Raw genomic sequence first — 21,400 nt, 5'->3', positions numbered from 1 at the left:
CATGCTCAATTTTAATTTTCATCATATTGTTGAAAATATTCATACGAACAATTCCTCCAAAAATATCCTCTGAATATATTCGATGGTTTGGGTTCTAGTGAATTAAGTTGATGTTGCCCCAAGATCGTTTCGTAGACCAGTACTCGTTTCTGGAAGTAACTTTTCAGAACGTTGCACAGTTAGGCCGGAGCCCGCATTCTGTGCAGCGCTACGGCGATAGCCTCCCCAGCTAGCACTGTTGAACGCGTCGATATCCCTTTCCGGAACCCGAACTGCCTCTACGATAGTCCTTTCTTACTTTATGTGTAGGTCGTCAGCCTGTTGAGGATGACCCTTTCCAGGAGCTTACCGAGAATATTCAGCAGGCATATAGGCCGATAAGATGCTGGATATCCTGGGGTTTCTCTGGTTTTGACAGCAACACCAGCTTCTGGATCTTCCATCTATCCGGGAAGTAGCCATCGTCCAGGCATCATAGCTTACATTGTGCCAAGGCCTACGTTGATGCGTTTCATTCGTTGCTGCACGGTCGCTTCTTGTAATAATCGGAGACGAATGAAAATATGCATGGACGAATGGGCGGATTGTTCATTTGACGTTTTCAGCTGCGTCACTAAATATTGAAAATGGCTGAATATCGCTGAATATGATCAATTTTCATTCAATGAATTTGAATATTTTTAACTCTGCTCTGCACAGCTCCTTGTAGCAAGTGGACTTAGCACTATCTTGCGTTTAAAAGCGTCCCTGGCTGCCCGAAATGTTACCTTACACTCTTCTCTGACTGCCTCAGATCTTGCTCTCTTAACGTGTCTTCTGGGTTTTCGGCAGGCAGCCCGGAGGATGCTTAGCCTTTCGTTCCACAAGTACGCCGGACGCCGGTAGTTCCTCGGCTCCATTTTCCTTAGCATTGTTACATCGCATGCCCTAGCTAGGTTTCGGACAGCTCAACGACATTCGGATTTTGTCAGCACGAAGTGCTTCCACAAAAAATATATATAAACATTACTGTAAATTGTATTTTTACCACCCGTGGTCATTTTACTTTGAAAACCCCGTCACAGACAGCGCTATTCCTTCTTTCCACCAAATAGTAAATGCTGATGAGACTACACATGATATTGCTTCAACTCCTGAAGCTATGCTAGGAAAAACGTTCTTCTCCCTCTGTACATATATCTCAAACTTAATCGCGTCGATCAGAGCAAACACATATCTTTTTAAGCACCAGAAACCAGTTTCACTTGCTAGAACCAGGGCCGGGTCCAGAGTACTGCATCACGAAGCACTCAAATGCCAACCACCCAGGCTTGCGCCAGCAACCATCATCGTCATCAGGTATCCAGTATCCAGCCCATCAAAACATCTTTAGCACCTTCCCCATACAACATAATGTATGAAAGGTTGGTTTGCTCGATCTCCATTTCAGCCGCCATTAAACTCTAGTGGTCTGGGTGATCATTCTGCGTGGAGAACTGCTCTGTTTGGCGATCGTTACGCAGCGAACTTTATGCCCGCTCTATTAAGCATCAGGGAGATGATCGTCTCTCTTCATCGATTTTCGCTTGTGGTGTTTCATCTGCCTGCGACGCGGCCGTGCGAAGGTTTCACGATGTTTTGTTTTGAATCCTCCATATTTCTCTCGTTCGTCGCTGTTAATATTGCATGCAGCTCCCTCGTTGATCGAGCGATGTTCAAGAGAGACCGTTGGCACAAGCAAGGTTCGGTCCTCGCTTTTCAGTGCATCGGAGTCTCTCGGCGTGATCGGTTGAACGACAATTTTTCTGCTGCTTGGATATTATGATTTTTTGTGTTATTAAAACCGGATGGTAGCAACCATTCAGGACCGTGAAGTATTGTGCGTGCGTGAGAGGAAGTGATGTTTGGATTACGCTTCCGAAGTGACCAATCATCGAGTAAAAAAATCCTCTCGGTTGTGTATACTGCTACAAAAAATTACGAATTTATCGATGCGATCAGCAACTATAATATGCTAGTATAATAGCACGAGAGGTACTGTGAATGGAGGAAAATGAGTTTAAAAAGCAACTTGGAGTGTTGTGTAACGTGAAGTGATAATCTTAATTGGGTAGTGAATCAAAATCACGCTTGCGCAATTAAACCTGGAAATAGTAAATTATTTAGGCAGTTCCAATGGAAAAGAAGTGAGTGATTTGTGCAACCAAAGTAAAGAAGTCTTGTATTGGTTCATCAGCAGCAGCACACACCCCCATCGAAGCTGAAGTACCCGGTCTATCTGGCAAATATTGGATTATAAATGGCTGATCGATGATCGGCTACCTCTCCTACAGCTCCGTGGAGCACCACTGTCAACGCACTCGCGAAATAAGTGCAATTTCATAACCGGCTAAAGTATTATTATTAACCTACATATATATTTACCGCCGTTATTCGAGGCTCATTGTAAGTGCTCTGCAATTTATCTCCAAAATATCGAAACAAGTCACCATTTATTTCAACCTTGTCGTAATTGTGGACATCGACGGCGAAACGTCCTAGAAGAAGAAAGCCAATTAAAGTTTTTCGCAATGCGACAAAGTGGTAGCGAGTTTAGCTGCGCTCCGTCTGCTAGGAGTAAGGGATCAAAGGAGTGGAGCGTCGTGCTACTCAAGTCCTATACACCAAGTCGTGATTCGCAAATCGCACCCAACTCTGCAAGGAGCTCCTCTTTTCGAAGCAAATGAGGTTGATATTCGTTCACTGCTTCGTTTGGATCTATTCGATGTTCGAAGCATAAATGTTGCATTTCAGAGTTGTTTCGTACCCTGACAAAGTGGAGTTTGCCCGATGAAGAGAGATAAATTGAAGCGATTAAATATTATTTGAGTAGTGTCTTTTTTGTTTACCCTTTTGAGGCTTATGCAGATGATTCAAGATGTCTTGACTAATCTAAGTGCACGTTTCGATTGCGAATCTTACTTCGTGTTGAAAAACTACATGAAATACTTGGGTGCTCAAAACAAAGCGCTAGACTACAACTGTAGCGTACAACTACTCGTACACAATCGTTGGTAATGATAGCGTAATATCAGTTCGATACATCTTCCAAATAATCTAGCTTGTCGGAATACGTACAATTTATACCGCTACCAAAAAGATAACAATTATTACTATTTCATGGACATTATGTAGTTTGCTTACGTCACATTTGAACACTATCGATCCCTTCTTTTTTAGTTTTCAATTTATGTGTGTTCGTTCGTTGTTAATAACGGCCTCATTAAGCTATCTGAAAAATAGTAATTTTACTTTCGATCATGATGAAGAACAATTGTGACGGAGAAAACGAGACGGCAATCAATTGAAATAACTTGACAATGGCAAATTTATTGCAACTACTCAACACAACAGCGTGTAGCTAATTATATTCTTGACCAATCACCGTTCAAACGCTCGAGAAGCTTCTTTGGTACAATAACCAACTGGTAAATTAAAAGTAGAGCCAGTTCCAGTCAAGACCAACGTCGCTGTGCCAAATGAATGAGACCAACTTTCGTGACCCACGTTGCTCACGAATCGTAGCACTTGTGTCGGTATCAAGCCAGGTACTTAGACCGCTAATTTAGGTAAGCGACTTCGTCGGCTACCTCAAAGTCCATTCCAAATCATGAGCAAACGCGACAAATTTGTTACTCGTAGTCATTGTTATCTTGATAATTTTTCAACCGCTTGGGTTGCCACAGACGATAGAGTTGACTCTAGTTCGCACACATTTTTGTTTTGCCAGACATTCCCTAGGCGATGGCACCACCAAGCCGTGTTGTGGGAATACTGTACTTTACCATCGGAACCTTGACCTCACTCGGTCCGTAAATGTGCTATACATTGACGCTTGTTGAATTGTATAGTTTCTAACCCATTGTTTGTAAACGCAATTGATGGAGCTTCGGGTTGGTGATTTAAAAAAAAGTTTAGGGGAAGAGTGCCTAAGACGGATACCTTTAGTTTCCGAGCCTTTGTTCGATTGTTTAGAGCTATGCTTAATACCTGTCACACTCCTTAAAAATGGAAATTGCACTTTCACTTCTATGCGAAAGTTTAAGTTCCACTATTTTTTCAGGTGCGTGACAAAAACGAATTTATCAAAACCAAATAAGTTTTCGAATTGATAGTATTTGATTTCACAGTTTGTACTTTTTAGGCACACTTCTCCTACAGTTCCACTTTCCAATCATGCTGTCTTGTGCTATGTAATTTAAGATCACAACAGATCACGATCAATGCAACGCAACATTCCTCATTCGCTGGCAAGACCCCTGCTAAACCTAATTGTAGTGCCTGGAGGTCCGTTATCATTGGAGTGGTGCAGTACAGTCTTCTATACAGACCACTCCAGGATTACCAGCAAAATTTTCAATTACCCCCAAAGGAGGTGTTTTGTGTTTTACATCTTTGATATGGTTTTGATGTCTTTAAAGCATATTATTAATCAACTACGTAGTTAGAAATAAGAAAATTAAAAACAAACCTAATCAATATGATACCAATATAATTTCAAAAGTTGAGAATTATACTTTTCATTTGTTGGAAAACGATACTATTTTATGCCATTTTTGATCCTCAAAAATGCAAGGGGTTTCAGAGACCCGTCTAGTTACAGCTCTAGTTTCAATGAACTTGTTACTTGAAGTATAAATGATCAAGCGTTTTCTGACTTTCGATTGTCTCATTGATAAAACGGAAAAGCGAGGCTTTTGATTTCATTGGGTCTTAGGATGCTTAGGAAGCGATGCTTTTTGAAGTCAGGGGTAAGGTATTTTAGGTAAAAATATGGCCAATTTTTTTTGCTGATACAGAGAACGTTTGCCAATTGCCGCACACTAAGGCAACATTTGAACTAATAAGGAAGTATTGTGCCCTTTTTGTTAAAAATGTACCTTTTTTACCGAATTGGCCTCACCACTATTCAAAAATGTTTAACAACGTAAAACAAAAGTCGAACAGAACCTACTAGAGTCAAACGAAAAAGTAATTATATAAAAATTCCATTCTACTTTCCGAAAGTGTTATTCTCGTTGTTAGGGGTAGCACCACTGTAAAACACGAAAAATAGGCATTTTAGGGAATTTTCCTAGTCGTGCAATAAAGAGATGAATTAAGACCTTTTCAAATGGGATTCGCGAATTGATTTTTCGCGAATTGGCGCTGAAAATGTCATCAACATTGATACAAAATTGTTGATTAAAAAATTAATCAATGAAAAAATAAAATCATATGTACGTCGTTGGAGATATCAGTTTTGAATATTCTGTAAAATTTCAAAGCGGTAAAAAATCATTTGTTCGAGTTACATTTCCGGCCAGCTAAGAAATGTGGTTTCGAGAAAAAAACGCGTACAGTACACTTGGAGTATACATAAAAGGCGTTGCTGCAGAATTGAAAATTTGAACATTTAGCCAGACTTCCCATGAACATTCGTGCACGCGTTCAACCTCAAACATGCTTCGTCTCGATGTACAGGTTAGCCTTGAACGTCGAACACAAGCGAACGATGTGCAAACTCTAGTTCAAACATCCGTGTACATACACCGGGTGCGTACACGAGAGCGATTCGTACAAGGCAAAAAGAGTCAACGCTAGCGATGATGAGAGTGAGAAAGGGAAAACTGGTGCCATGGCAAACATGTGCACGTGTTTCGGTACGAAATAGCATGTTCGAGATCGTACACAAAATGTGGATTCAATATGAGCACAGAACCAGAGTGAACATTGTGTACGGTGTTCATTTGGGAAGACTGCATTTACCAATTATAGTCGCCTGTGGTTTTTTGATATATCCTTCCCAAGACATCCATATTGAGGTATCGTTTCAATTCTACACATTCTTAAAACAGAAGCACTTTCGGCAAATGTCGAAATTTTATTCATTTTTCGGTGAGCAGTTCCATGTTTCATAGGCATTCAACCTATTCCGACTTCTCTTCCCATTCGATCAAATGTCCATATTTCAGTACATCCATTCAAAAGTGAGTTCAACATGATTGAAAATCTGAGGATTATGATTGGTTTCAGCACACCGAAATCGTTTATTGGAGTATTTTTCATGCAGGAGTTTTATTTGATATTGATGTGATTTGCACCTATGGAATTCCGATTAGGAGATCAGTTATAAGAGTATATTCCCATTTTTTTCCAATAATCCTCATGATTCTTAAAGCAAAAGGTTCTGAATGTACTGATCAGACATTTATTATTGAAATATTAGTCAGTCCAATTAATATTGAATTGGTGGGGGGTCTATGTTAGGTCGGATGGGGTGGTGGTCTACGAGGGATGTGATGGAGTGGGATATGAGGTGGGTTTGTTGGGAATGGATAAAAGGAGGTTTATTAGATATGTGAGGAGTAAGCCCCCACCGCACACTCCTAACTATGGCCCTGTTAAAACCAGAAAACTATGTTAGTTAAAAAAAAATTGGCCAGGATTAGGTTGACGGTTTTCATGGTGATGATCAAATCTACTAAGCCCAAAAAATAAATTAATGACAATTTGTTTTTCGAGGTTGCATCAAATCTCGACGCTTTATGCATTTAAAGCATTTTCGCATCGAAATTCCAAATTTGGTTTTTAATTTTTTTTAGGTAATTTGGAACCATTTAAAAAAATGCATCATTTTGGTATCATGGTGGTACCAGTTTAAAGGAAAAATTATTGTGCGACTGCACCCTTTAATCGATAACTCCGGAACAAGAACTCCGATCGACAAAAGGTTCAATAGCAGCCGATGGGATGTACGTTTTATTTGAAACAAACTTTGTGCAAATCGGTAACCGTCTCTGAAAAACAGAGGTGACATTTTAGCCACAAACTCACATAGATACACATACACAGATATTTTCCGATACCGACGAACTGAGTTGAATTGTATATGACACTCGGCCCACCGAGTTATAAAACTTCCATTCTGACTTGGGGTGACGGCATAACCTTTCTATATGAGAAAGGCAAAAAATCAATATCTAGACCTCTGAAATAGTTTTGGTCTAAAAAGCATCCAATCATTATGGTATCACCAAGTATTCTACCAAGTGATTTAAGAGCAGTTTAGGCGGTCGCGACAAGAAACATTTTCAAGCAACCACAAGAAGAGTAGTATATAATTTCCCTTCTTAGCCAACTCGCAACTCCCTTTCCTTCCACCTATACCAACAAGTTTTCATTCCACACTTCGCACAACAAATTCTTCTTTGCTTTACACGTTGGTAGGCAAATGTGAACTTTTCCAGAGCGTTGCTGTTTCTATGCTATTCCTATTCTGTTGTAGAAAGCGAGATTAGTCTGTCAGCTTCATTCTTGCCACGGACAGTACTGGGCGTAGAATTTCGTTGTTCAGTTTCACTACGTGTCTGCTGCGCCACACCAGTTTTCTCAAGCCGCAAAAAAAACTGTGGGTTGTAGATTTATGGGCATTTCAGGGCAGTTATTTTGCCACGGCCTGTGTAGAGCACTACACAGGCTTAGCTAAAAATAATGTTCAAGCTCGCGAATACGTCATCCGGAACCGGTGCCGTCCGCCAAGGTCATTGGTTCGAATAGCTCGATACTTGTAGACCGCAGAAAGTAACCCACCTTTCCAGACCACAACACGAAAGACTTTCGAATCTGGGTGGATCAAAAGTCAGACTAACGACCCGTGTGTTCACAGATGATTAATCTTCGGTTGTTTTTCTTCAATTCTCAGCCGGTCTAACCGGATTCAGCTGAATATCGCAAGGTAGCCGATGCACCAGCGACCAAAGATGGAGCGGAATAGACGAGCAAGTAACAGATTAGTTTTTTGTGAAACCCCAAAATAAAACCAGTGAAAAGAGACTCGACTAACCTCACTTTACTTCAGCGATGGTATGGTGAATGCTTTCTTCTCTCCAGATTCCACTTGAACGAAGAAGAGTTTCTCCCATTTCTTAACTGTTTCAACGCATCAGATTAGGATTGATACATCGAAGGCCCCGTAAGGCTATGCTTTGTGTCCAACAAAGTCAAATGATTTTTTTTGTCTTTACCAGCTCCATGTCCCACCCCTTCGAATCATTGAGATAAATAAATACTGGAAGAGTATGCAAAGCGTTGAAACGAAGAAGCTGAACTTTGGGTGAAGTTGGAACTGAAACGTTCATTGTTGAGATCGAATGCAATCCCATTTTTACGTAATTGAAATCTCGAAGATTGATAGAAGAATGGTGTGACGCAGAACAGTAAATAAAAGAATTAGTTTTTTTGCTGGTGCAATGAGAGACGAGAAAATGGTACATAGCTATCAATCTTCATCTTTTTAGAGTCAGCGTATTCTTCGTAGAAAATTATTTACCACAGTATGTTGGTAGCGTTCCGGTGGAACCTTGAATTTAAGTTACGGCGGGCTTTCTCTCGGTGCGCTGTACAGTTAGATTAGTCGTGGAGATTCTAATTGATGAACCGCTGAGAAAATGGGTCACGAACGATCGGCTGATATCGAAGCAGATGAGCATCACCGAGAGCTACGAATCGAATGCTAATTTTTTATGGAAACTGAAAAGAGATCGACTGATCTCCCAGAAAGGCGTTTAAGTGTGACGAAAAAATATTTCGACGGTGGCTTATGTTAAAAACATTGTTTTTTTGTGGCACTAGCAAAAAATGGCACCAGCAACGGATCTATGAGGAATGTCTTGTATTATTAAAGAAACATGTTTTAATACAATTGTGCCTTTCTCATTTTTTCAAACTATGATTCTATAGCTGGTTATGTTCAATCTAATTGTGTAAATGACTATTATATTCTTAGTACTCCTATATTCAAGGGATCGCCATCTACGAGCTTGATGAACTACTTGTCGACGCTGAAACACTTAAAACAGAAAAGATAAATCATACTTAATTAACTTAATCAGCATAAGTTCAATGGTTATTCTTGCTAAATTATTTTGGGATTCCCGGGGGGATGAGGTGGATGAAAAACCTACCACTCAGAAGCACCATCCCGGCTTATTTTGATATGCATGGTATATGAAGGCGATGGAAATGAGAGAGTTTTAGGTCTGTAAGAGGTGGGATGGGGTGTTAATCTAACGGGGACCGGGGAGGGTGTGATGGAGAGGGATCTGAGAAGGTTCGATGGGCAGGGGTAAGAGCGCTGTTGAGATTGTACGATATGTTGAGAGTAATGGCAAAACCTTTCTATTTAAGAGGAAAAAAGTAAGTAGAGGCATATGGGAAATCGCTATGTGACTGCACTAACCAACCTTTATCTCCGGAATAAGAATAAGAATAAGAAACAGGTGTGAATCTAATTTCAGAACTTGTCCATTTCCTCGGATCAGAACCAACATTTTCAAGCAATTTTAAGCTCGTTTCAATTAATTTTGCATCATTTTGATATAATGATTAAACCGATTTGTATAGGAATTTCGCATGTGATCGCATACTTCAAGCTGTAAGACAGGAACTAGAACTCCGATTTCAATGGAATTCAATAGCAGTTAATAGGAATGTTGTAGCTTTCATTTGAGACTCAATTTAAGAATATCGAGTCAGAAATATCTAAAAAGCAGATTCAATTCATGAATCTAGCCACTTTCCCGAAGCTTCCAATTCCGCCGAAGGTGTCCAACGTGGTCAATGTGGGTTTGATTGGGCATCAGTGAGCTGAAACTATTAATCCAGGAAATTTAGAGCACGTTTTATGAAGTTTGGCATCTTTTATATAACATGCTGATACCGATTTATATGGGAATTTCATGCGTGTCCACTACGGCATTGCAAAAAACATTCATTTTTTAAATATCAAAAGCCCCCCATTTCATATTATGACAATTGTCAAAGTAAGCTCAGATGCCAAATTTCAAATCATTTTAGACCGCCGCCCACTTCGCTTCTAGTTTTTGACATTTTTAGGATCGGAAAATATTAAGAAAAAAAAGGTTATAACTTTTGAAGTAGCTTTCGGAAAATTTCAGGTTATACCTTTTTTTTAAGAAAACGTTCTTAGCATTTCAATAGAAATATTTTCGTGCCAAATTTTATCATTTCCTTGTGCTTCTCTATTGTTCTTCAATCAATTTTTGTTAAATGTACCTTGTTGAACATGAACAATTCTCAGGAACAAAATGGAAATAGATTCGTTATCGGTAAAACTCAGAAACATTAGATTTTTGGACATTTAATCTAGAAATTACAATTTTTTCATCAAATTTCATGATACCCCATACTGAAATGAAACATCTGCCAAGTGATTCCTGAGCGTCTTTTACACTAGAAATGGTAAATTAAATAATACTTTATTGTTAAATGGAGTCGATATGGACTCTTTAATAAAAAATGTGGAATCGAGGCTAAATGTCAAAAACCTGAATGTAGCAGAATTTTACGATAGCAAATCTACTTCTATTTTGTTTCACAGGATTTTTTACGTCCAAAAAGGTACATTTAATAAAATTTATTTGAAGAATAAAAGAGATATATTCACGAAAAGGTGATAAAATTTAACATGAGTAACAAAATGCGCTAGAACCCAAACTTCTCGTATTCTAACAAAGGTTCCGTTCGATTCTTGAGATTTTTTCACATTAGAAAAACTCTAAAATATGTATCATTTGCAGCATTTTGCAGAATGATTATTAGAAATAGGGTTTTTATGACATAATGTCCCAAAACTCCTTTCCGTATTTTTCGTGTAACGGAAATATTTGCATTGAAATGCTAAGAATGTTCCCTTTGAACAATGGTACAAACTGAAATTTTTTGAATGCTGTTTCAAAAGTTATAGCATTCAATATTTTTTCCTCATATTTTCCTATGATACCAATGCCAAAAACATCAAGCGTAGTGGTCAGGGGTCTAAAATTGTCCAAATGATGTGAAATTTGGCATCTGGGCTTACTTTGACATTTGTCACAATATAAAGGGGGAGATATCAAAAATCTTCAATCCGTAACTCCGGAACCGCGCGACGGGATCAAATGAAATTCAACAGCACCCTACGGGAACATTGTACCTTTCATTTGAGACTAAGTTTGATAAAATTGGTTTGACCATTTCCAAAACACACATGTGCTCACACACACAGTAGAATGGTAGAAGAGATTCGGCCCTCCGGGGCTCGATTTAACCCTTAAATGCGCAATGTTGTTTTAAAACAACATTGTGAAAATCATCTCAAAATTATCATAGTGACGTATTAAAACTGTGAGACAATTTTCAGAAAATTTGACAAAAATTGCTTTGCGCCTTTAAGGGTTAAGAAATCGATTTTTAGAGTGATTGCATAGCCTTTCTATTGGAGAAGGGCAAAAAGAATAAAACACACAACTAATAAGATGATTTCTGTGAATAAAGTGAACAAAATTAACAAAGTGATAGGAGCAGGTATAGCGTAGTTGGCAAATCAATTACTATGCGCTCAGCTTACCTGGGTTCGCTTCCAAACCCCTCTCAAAGGGTTAGAGATTTTTCTAGAGAAAGATTTTAAATGCGAAAAAGGGACTGTTGAAAAAGGTTAATAAAACTGTTACTGAAATAAAATATTAATGCCAATAAAATGAATAAATCGAATAAAATTAGTGGAATGAATTGAATTAATTGGGATAAATTGACTAAAATTTATAAAATAATCAAATAATTAAAATGAGTAATAGGAATGAAATTAATAAAATTAATATAATTTCTATCTATTCTATCTATTTAATCAAAATAGTAAAATTCATATAATAGACAACAATAAAGTGAGTAATGGTATAATAAATAGAGTGATTAAAATGAATGAATTGAATTAAATTAATAAAATTAATAAAATTTATATAATGAATAAAGTGAACAAAATTTCTATATCATACTTTTATCGCATGGTTGGCATTCTTAGGTACCTGTAAATAATCTTAAAGCGCTTCACTAAGTTTTAGGGATTTCAAAACTTTTGTTTAATATAACGTCCAAAGCCGGTACATAAAAAAGTCCGGCACTACTAGAATCCATTCCCAGAGACAAAGGTATAGTTGTAATTTTTCTCACCACTGGAAAAAAAAATAAAAATATTTAAACATGTTCTTCTGAAAACCAATTTTTTACAGTACGTGACACGATCCTGCAAAATCTACTCGACCGATTCTCTTCAAACTTGGAACATACTTTCTTGGTATAAAATACCTCCCTCTACATTGTTTTCCATTTTCTTTATTTCCATACTAAGGTAGTTTGCCGCCTAAAAATGGCGGAAATTTTAGCACAAACTCGCGTTTCTTGCTTAAATAAGCCATAAACTGTTGAAAAACGAAAATAATAACTGAACCACGACGCAGGGAGGATTAACTTATATGCGAATCAACCAACATTTTTGATTTCAGATAATTCTAAGCTGAGCTGTCGTGTACACGCACAACGTACATTTCAAAAGTTTGGGAAATGCTTTGTCACCGGTTTATTTTTCAATATTTAAATCCGGAAATTTAACTAAATATTCTCTAGATGATGCTTTATAATTTAGAAGTTTGAATAAATTTGCTTAAGTTCTATCTCCATAAAATATCAGCGAAAGAAGTTTTTTAGTGTTTCAAATTATCCCTAAACTCGGTCATATAATGTCAACAATATGGTTTCAAATCCAAAAGCTTGTATAAATTTGACAACGGTACATACGATTGAATGTGTTTCTGGAAGCAAACATGTTCTTGGTGTTGACTTTCACTAATTTTATGATGGCAATTTTTAACGATGTTATCGCTTTATAGAAATGCATGCACAATTTATGCTGTTATGAGCTCTTTAAGTGTTGCATATTCTTGAGAAAAATTGAAGCAAAAATCATTTGCTTTTGCCAATGATGATAATTTATTCTACTATTTTATTCAGGAAAAATGTGGACAATTTTTATACCCCTACCCTCTCTTCGCCCTACCTTTTCCTAATATATCCACGTGGTATATGGATGGCCCTAAATAAACATACAAAAATTCGCGAAACAATCTACGAACCAAATCTGAGCCTGGTCATCGAGAGCGGGCAACATAGTCCCTAAACCTAATTTGTTTGTCATTGTTTTTTTCAATGTCAACGAAGAACCTCGCTAACCAAAGTCATGTTATCATCAAACTGTGCGCCCCTTGCTGTTCCAAATCTTGTTGATTTTCGAGCATCTGTCGCTTTAGGTACGGATTTGCAGATGATAGGTTGTATATTCCTTAAAGCTATGCAAATTTGGTTTCGCTTCGTGTAAAGCGCCGATCGCCGACGCCATTGCATTTTGAAACCGAAGTCGTCTATACTTGAGCTCCGTCAATCATGTTCAGGTCACCCCTCGTTGTACAGCCACCCACCCCGCGATACTCACCCGAGCACGTGGGGCTTACTGGCAGCGAGGAGTTGAACAGAGAAGCTTATAATTTGGCCCAAAGGTTGAATGCAAAAGTTGTTCGGTCGGTACGTGCAGAGTACAAAAGAGTAAACTTTGTCGGCTTGAAACGTGCCTAATTCCATAGATGTTTAATACAATCCTTTTTGAGCTGCGATCTTAATTCACCATCATTGTACCATGGGGTTGGTTATGGAGTCATACGCGCTCATCGGGGCGGTTGAAATGCGTTTTAATGTTCTCGTTGTGCGAGAAGCTCGATTTGATGGATCCCCACCGTCAACGTTTGCCGCAGCCGTATGGCGAAGATTAACTGAAAATGACCGGTACAATGTGTAGGATATGCTTCGCATAGTAAACTACTTATATGTACGTTGGTTCATTCCTTGAGAGCTGATCCACGGCTGGTGGTGCGAACTGAGGACGCACCACAGCTGACAATGCGATGACTGTTCGGAACTAATTAAAAGATGAAACAGAGGCGTTTCTGAAGGTTGTCAGAATTCTGTTTCAGTCAAGTACATTTTCTTTGCGCTGAGCGAGTCAAATTCAATTGAAGTCAGACAAATGCAGTCTAAAAAATTGGTCAGGCCAATCCGAAAGTGTGATGTTTTATTGTTTAGCCCTCCTATGTAATGGTAATTTGAAGATTTAATATATGATATAAAGCCGCTATGAAGCAAAATTAACGCACACCCGAGTCGGGTATGAGGATGATGTCCTCGTCAATTCATGTCATTATTGAAGCTTGCATTGCAAGCTTTCTAAACTTCTGAATGGAACATTTTGCATGCACGTTGATCTCACTACATTGCAACTGCCGGTGGCAACTAAATCCGTAATTTTGCATTTTCATAATCAAACGACCATGACTGATGGATCGATTTTGATCTTCGCACCCCTTTTGAATGTATATGCCAGCTTATAAGTTGCCGTAGATAGATCATGCCGTGCTCTAGTTGAAGGCCATATTTATCCGATAGCGAAATTACTCGTCCAGCGCCGCTTGCAACACTTTCTATTGTGCTCAAGGAAAAGTGTATGTATTGAAATATTTTCTCTTTTCCATATCTCATCATTTTATAAGCAAATGTTACTGAAGTCGCGACGAACACAGACTGGTAATTGTTTGAGCTGCTTCCTTTCGAGTTAATTGCAGCGAAAAATAAAAACAAAACCAAAACTCATTATGGTGCTCACACGCTAAAGACATCTCGCAACCATCACGGTTAAAATTTCCGTATCAGTCATTGAATGATTTCCGAGCTTAATCTATGGAAGAAAAGAAATGAATTGATAATTAATGGGGAATTTCGCTTGATTGTAACATAATAGAAAAATAAATTGGCTTACTTTATTTATAGCCCACCCAACTATTGGCTTTTATAATAAATTTTGATTTAAATGTTTATGCAATGTTTTGACCTTCGATTATTCAAAGTTGAACCACTGTGCAGCTGATGGGGTGAAAACTTTAAGCTGTTTGCGGAAAGTCGTTGTTAGTTTAATGAAGATAGTGATCGTTTGAAAAAAATGTTAATTATACAAAACCAAATTAACCATCATTGACAGCTTATATCGGTCCATCTTCTTCTCTATAAGCATCCTATTTTGCCGTAACAGCTACGTTTCGCACGATTTGTTGATTGTTAGTAGAGATGTAATGATTGCTTTCATCTGTGAAACGATGGGATATCTAGTCCATATCCATTTGTATAGTTCCACTTCGATGTATTGTATGGTTTCAATCCACTTTGGAAGGCTTAATCAATGAAAATTGCGCCATCTGATAGAGAAAGAAGAAAACCTGTGATGCCGATGACGTTCCCAATCTAAAATCTAATCCGTTTCATTCATGTTTTATGGTAGATTCATCAATGACGAATGAATGAGCATATTTAGTTTGATCATTAGATTTACCAAGTTAGCGTAATCCTATATATGATAGAAAGTTTTCATACCATCAGAACATTTGAAGGGACATCCATAAAGTTTCATTATAATAAAGGTAACTTAACTTATGACCGGTTTATTCTTCTCTAAAGTGCCATTCAAGGAATCGTTTCTCATCATCGTTAAAAAAAAGTTTTTAGAATGTTTTCTGATACGCTCTGTCAAGTTTAATGCATCTTAAGACTGCTATACAAATGAAAACTCTATAATTATAAATAAGAAAAGAGAAAATACTCTTGTTGTAGACTATTCCATCATAAATAAACAACTGTCACAAATAACAGAATATGTTAAGTGACTTCGCGGCCTCCCCCAGCAATGACTTCGCGGCCCCCTAGGGGACCCCTGGTTGAGAATCACTGCTCAAGTGTTAAATGAACCTTATAATATCCTCGAGAAAACAATTTTATAAATGGGCGTTTATGGCTGTTTGAAGCAGAAACTAATTTATTGTACTTTCACAAAAATATGAATAATTTACTCTGATATGTGTTTGAGGTTTGAAATTCTGCTGGTTAACCTCACTGGTCTGTTTATTCCACTATCTATTGAACTCTACAGTATCCATCATTGTTTTGTTTGCGGAACCCTTGTGTAGCCAACAAGACAGTGCCAGCGAAATTATGTCAAAACATACCAAAACCGACGACAAGAGGCGCTGCTCTAAAATAAATTGTGGATAAATCATCCAAGTGAACGCAACGAAACGTCTGTCGAAACCGAAGGTCAAGTTCCGCTATAGCATGGAGTACCAAAACTTAGCTTTCATAACAGTTTTTGCAACCGGCCGAGACGGTTGTGCCTCCAGGTGGAAGGTTTTGTTCTCGAGAGAGTGACGGAGTGCGAGACGCTGTATGCGTTTTTGTGGGAGAGAGAGAGACCAGTTTGTTAAGTGTGAGTCGACAGTTGATACGTCGGAGGCGTGGTCAACGACATCCTCGGTGTTTTGACAGCAAACCGCGGGTAGACGAATTTGCCTACCGCGGTGGCAGAAATCGACAGTGATCGTGCCTGTACACACAGAAAAAATATATTTTATTGGTGTCGTCGGGCAATTCTAATCGACGAGAGGGGAAGCGTCACAGGTAGACTCATTTGCTCTATTCGTCTACCGCAGAAGTGGTACGACGAATAAGGAAAACAAGTGGCACCGAAAAGTGCCGCATCGACAGTGGGATTTTCGCAGCAAGCCACAGGTAGCCACATTTGTTTACCGCGGCGGTGGAAACGGAGAGAGCGCGCTTGTGGTGGTGATACCGACGAGCAGCTTAACCGGAGAGAGTTTTGAAGTGTTGCAGGTACGCCTATTTCTCTACTGAAGAAGCAACGCGACGAAGAAGGACAGCAAGTGTCACATTGTCAAACAACGGGCACCGAGTTTACAACGTAACACATGAGGTGTGTTCTACAGGTATAACAGGTATATTTTTCATTCCTTTTTGTGATAGTTTTTCTTGCTAGGTAAAATGGATGAAGAGATGGGAGAACGAGTAACAGACCCTCCCCCTAAACCTTATGCTGAAAATGTAAATCCGACTAGAATTAAAATTTACCCAGAGTCGTCAACGGGACCATGGATTGTATTTATTAGGCGTAAAGTAAAGGCGCTAAATATTATTCAAATTTCTAAAGATTTGACTTCGCGATTCTCGGATGTAAATGAGATCGTCAAAGTCAATAAAGATAAAATACGCATTGTCGTTGGTAGTCTCAAACAAGCCAATGCAATTGCTTCTTGCGAGCTTTTTACGCGTGAGTATAGAGCGTATATTCCTTCAAAGGAAATTGAAATTGATGGGGTCATCACAGAATCGAGTTTGACTGTTGATGACATAATTAAGCATGGGGTTGGTCGTTTCAAAGACACCATACTTAAAGACGTAAAAATACTTGAATGCAAGCAATTGCATTCAGTATCACACGAAGGAGATAAAAAAGTTTATCGACTGTCTGACTCATTTCGAGTGACTTTCGCTGGGTCTGCGCTGCCCAACTATGTCATTATCGATAAGATTCGTCTCCCTGTTCGCCTTTTTATTCCTCGTGTAATGAATTGCCTTAATTGCAAACAGCTTGGCCACACAGCCACTTACTGTTCCAATAAGGCACGGTGTGGCAAATGTGGGGGTTCTCATCAAGAGGATATATGCAATGAAAATTCAGAAAAATGTTTAATGTGCGGAGAAAACTCACATGAGCTCCCTGCATGCCCCATTTATAAATTGCGTGAGGATAAAATTAAACGATCCTTGAAGGAGAGGTCTAAGCGCTCCTATGCAGAAATGTTGAAAAATGCTACCCCTAAACCCATCTTCTTGGAAAACACTTACACATCTCTATTTTCGGAACAGTCTGACTCTGACGGAGCGTGCGAAGGTACATCATTTGTTTTACCCGGAAATTCCAGAAAAAGAAAACAGTCTTCTTTTCCCAAGCTGCCAAGAAAGGGCCTTAAAATTTCTCCACCAATAGATAAACTGCGCCCAAAACCGAAAAATTCCGATTCAAAACCGAAATCAATTCCGCCCGGTTTTGGGAACGTACAATCCAAACAGAACACCATTACTGGAAATAATAAAATTTCGACTTCCTCTGAGCCTCAGCCGGGGGCAGGATTATTGAAATTTTCTGAAATTGTTGATTGGATTTTTAAAGCATTCAATATTTCTGAACCACTAAAGAGTATACTTTCAGCTTTCCTCCCAACAATTAGAACATTTTTAGAGCAGCTGATTGCTCAATGGCCCATCCTTGCAGCGATTGTATCTTTCAATGGGTAATTCACCTCCTCCAATGAAAGATTCCATCACTGTTTTACAGTGGAATTGCAGAAGTATCATACCTAAAATTGATTCCTTAAAAATTTTACTGCATAATTTAAAATGCGATGCTTTTGCTCTATGTGAAACATGGCTTACCTCAAACATTAATTTCAACTTAAATGAATTCAACATTATTCGCCTAGACCGAGACACCCCGTATGGAGGAGTGCTTCTAGGAATTAAAAAGTGCTATTCTTTCTATAGAATTAACACCCCCTTGTTTGCGGGCATTGAGGCTGTAGCTGTCCAAACGAACATTAAAGGCAAAGACATGTCTATCGCTTCTATATATATACCTCCCAAAGTTCAAATTGGACAACGTCAAATTTTTGAGGTAGTGGAATCCATGGCTGCTCCGCGTCTGATACTGGGAGACTTCAACTCGCACGGAGTATTGTGGGGTTCCCTCTACAATGATAATCGATCCTCTTTGATATACAATGTATGTGACGAATTTAATATGACAGTTTTAAATACTGGCGAAACAACATGCATCCCCAGACCTCCTGCACGTCCAAGTGCATTAGATCTATCTCTGTGCTCGACATCACTTCGGTTAGATTGCACGTGGAAGGTTGTACCTGATCCTCACGGTAGCGATCATTTGCCAATCGTTGTTTCAATTAACAGTGAATTAGGCCTTACGAATTCAATCAATGTTCCTTATGACTTAACACGAAATATTGATTGGAAAACATACGAAACATTAATTTCCACTTCTCTTGCTTCGACAGAAGAGCTACCCCCTACCGAAGAATATGAATTCTTAGCGGGTTTAATTATTGAAGCAGCAGAACAAGCCCAAACGAAATGCAATCCTGGAATGACAATAAATAGACGGCCCCCTAATCCTTGGTGGGACAAAGAGTGCTTTGATGCATATGAAGCTAAACAAGTTGCCTACAAAGAAATTATGAAACAGAAAGGGGGTATACGTGAGAACTTTGAAAATTATTTCATTTTGCAAAACAAATTTGACAGTATACGTCGTGCCAAAAAATCTAGTTATTGGAGACACTTCGTTAATGGCTTGTCAAGAGAAACATCAATGAGTACTCTTTGGAACACAGCCAGAAGAATGAGGAATCGAAACGTGACTAATGAAAGCGAAGATTTTTCGAATCGTTGGATATTTAATTTTGCCAAGAAAATTTGTCCCGATTCTGCTCCTGCGCAGAAAATCACTCGCGATGCTCCCACAAGTAACGATTTCATAGATTCTCCTTTGACAATGATGGAATTCTCAATTGCACTCCTCTCATGCAACAATAATGCTCCGGGACTAGACAGAATTAAATTCAACTTGGTGAAGAATCTGCCTGACCTAGCAAAAAGACGCTTGTTGAATTTATTCAATAAGCTTCTTGAGCAGAACATTGTCCCGCACGACTGGAGACAAGTGAGAGTTATCGCTATTCCAAAACCGGGAAAGCCAGCCTCCGACCATAACTCGTATCGACCGATTGCAATGCTATCCTGCATCAGGAAATTGTTGGAAAAAATTATCCTACGACGTCTCGACAATTGGGTTGAGGCGAACGGCTTGCTATCAGATACCCAGTTTGGTTTTCGGAGGGGAAAGGGAACGAATGATTGTCTGGCGCTACTTTCGACAGAAATCCAACTCGCTTACGCAAAAAAAGAACAAATGGCGTCTGTGTTCTTAGACATAAAAGGAGCATTCGACTCAGTCTCCATTGATGTTCTCTCGGAGAAGCTACATCAATGTGGTCTTTCACCGATATTAAATAATTATTTATACAATTTATTGTCAGAAAAGCACATGCATTTTTCATATGGCGATTTGGCGACATTCAGAATAAGTTACATGGGCCTCCCACAAGGCTCTTGTCTAAGCCCCCTTCTCTATAATTTTTACGTGAATGACATTGATAATTGTATTGTCAGCCCATGCACTTTAAGACAACTTGCAGATGATGGGGTGGTTTCTGCCACAGGACCAAAAGCTATAAATTTACAACAACCATTGCAAGATAGCTTGGATAATTTATCAATTTGGGCTTTAAAGCTGGGCATCGATTTCTCTACGGAGAAAACAGAGTTGGTCGTTTTCTCAAGGAAGCGTGATCCAGCTCAGCTTCAGCTTCAGTTGGTTGGTAGAACGATAGCCCAAGTCCTGACTTTTGAATACCTTGGAATTTGGTTCGATTCTAAAGGCACATGGGGAGGCCACATTAGGTATCTAATAACGAAATGCCAACAAAAGATAAATTTTCTGCGAACAATAACTGGATCATGGTGGGGTTCTCATCCAAGTGACATGATAAGATTGTATCAAACAACAATACTTTCAGTAATGGAATATGGGTGCATCTGTTTCCGTTCAGCAGCGAACACTCACATTATTAAACTGGAACGGATACAGTATCGCTGTTTACGAATTGCCTTAGGTTGCATGCAGTCGACCCATACAATGAGTCTTGAAGTACTAGCGGGAGTTCTTCCTTTAAAAGACCGATTCTGGGATCTCTCTTCTCGTTTACTTATTCGATGTGAGGTTATGAACCCACTGGTAATTGAAAATTTTGAAAGACTTGTCGAGCTTCAACCCCAAACCAGATTCATGACAGTGTATTTCAATCACATGTCACAAGAAATAACGCCTGCTAGGTATGTTCCCACATACGTCAATATACTAGATATTCCTGAATCCACTTTATTCTTTGACACGTCCATGCAAGCAGAGATTCGTGGAATTCCGGATCATCTACGCTCGCGGGAGATCCCTAAGATATTCACAAGTAAATATCAACACATAGACTGCCTTAAAATGTTTTACACTGATGGGTCACGAATCAGTGAGGCCACTGGTTTCGGTATTTTCAACAATAATTTTTCAATTTCTCTCAAACTTGCAGAACCCGCCTCTGTTTATATAGCGGAACTAGCAGCAGTTCACTATAGTTTTCAAATAATTAATACTTTACCCCCGAACCATTACTTTATCCTCACTGATAGTCTCAGCACAATTGCAGCTCTACGCTCAAAGAGGATTGATAATCACGATCCATTCTTTTTGGGGAAGATACGAGAATCTCTGAGTAACCTGACAAGAAAATGTTATAAATTTACCCTAGTGTGGCTCCCCGCCCATTGTTCTATTGCGGGAAATGAGAAAGCTGATAATTTAGCCAAGATTGGTGCACTAGATGGTGAAATATATGAAAGACCCATCGCTTACAATGAATTTTATAGCGCTTCTCGACAGAGGACACTTGCTAGTTGGCAAACATCTTGGGACAATGGAGATATGGGACGATGG

General features: G+C 38.9%; 1 protein-coding gene across 1 annotated transcript in view; it reads left to right on the top strand.

The window, feature by feature from the left end:
• Positions 1 to 1,743: 1,743 nt before the first annotated feature.
• Positions 1,744 to 21,400, top strand: part of LOC131687356 (disco-interacting protein 2-like) — a 105,449-nt gene continuing 85,792 nt past the window's right edge. The window contains exon 1 of the mRNA XM_058971437.1: positions 1,744 to 2,165. The gene's annotated coding sequence lies outside the window, so the exon portion shown is untranslated. The remainder of the gene's footprint in view (positions 2,166 to 21,400) is intronic.

Source organism: Topomyia yanbarensis, chromosome 3, assembly GCF_030247195.1.
Source record: "Topomyia yanbarensis strain Yona2022 chromosome 3, ASM3024719v1, whole genome shotgun sequence".
NCBI lineage: Eukaryota > Metazoa > Arthropoda > Insecta > Diptera > Culicidae > Topomyia > Topomyia yanbarensis.
Note: the sequence above shows the minus strand (reverse complement) of the source record. Positions and strands in the feature narration are given on the sequence as shown.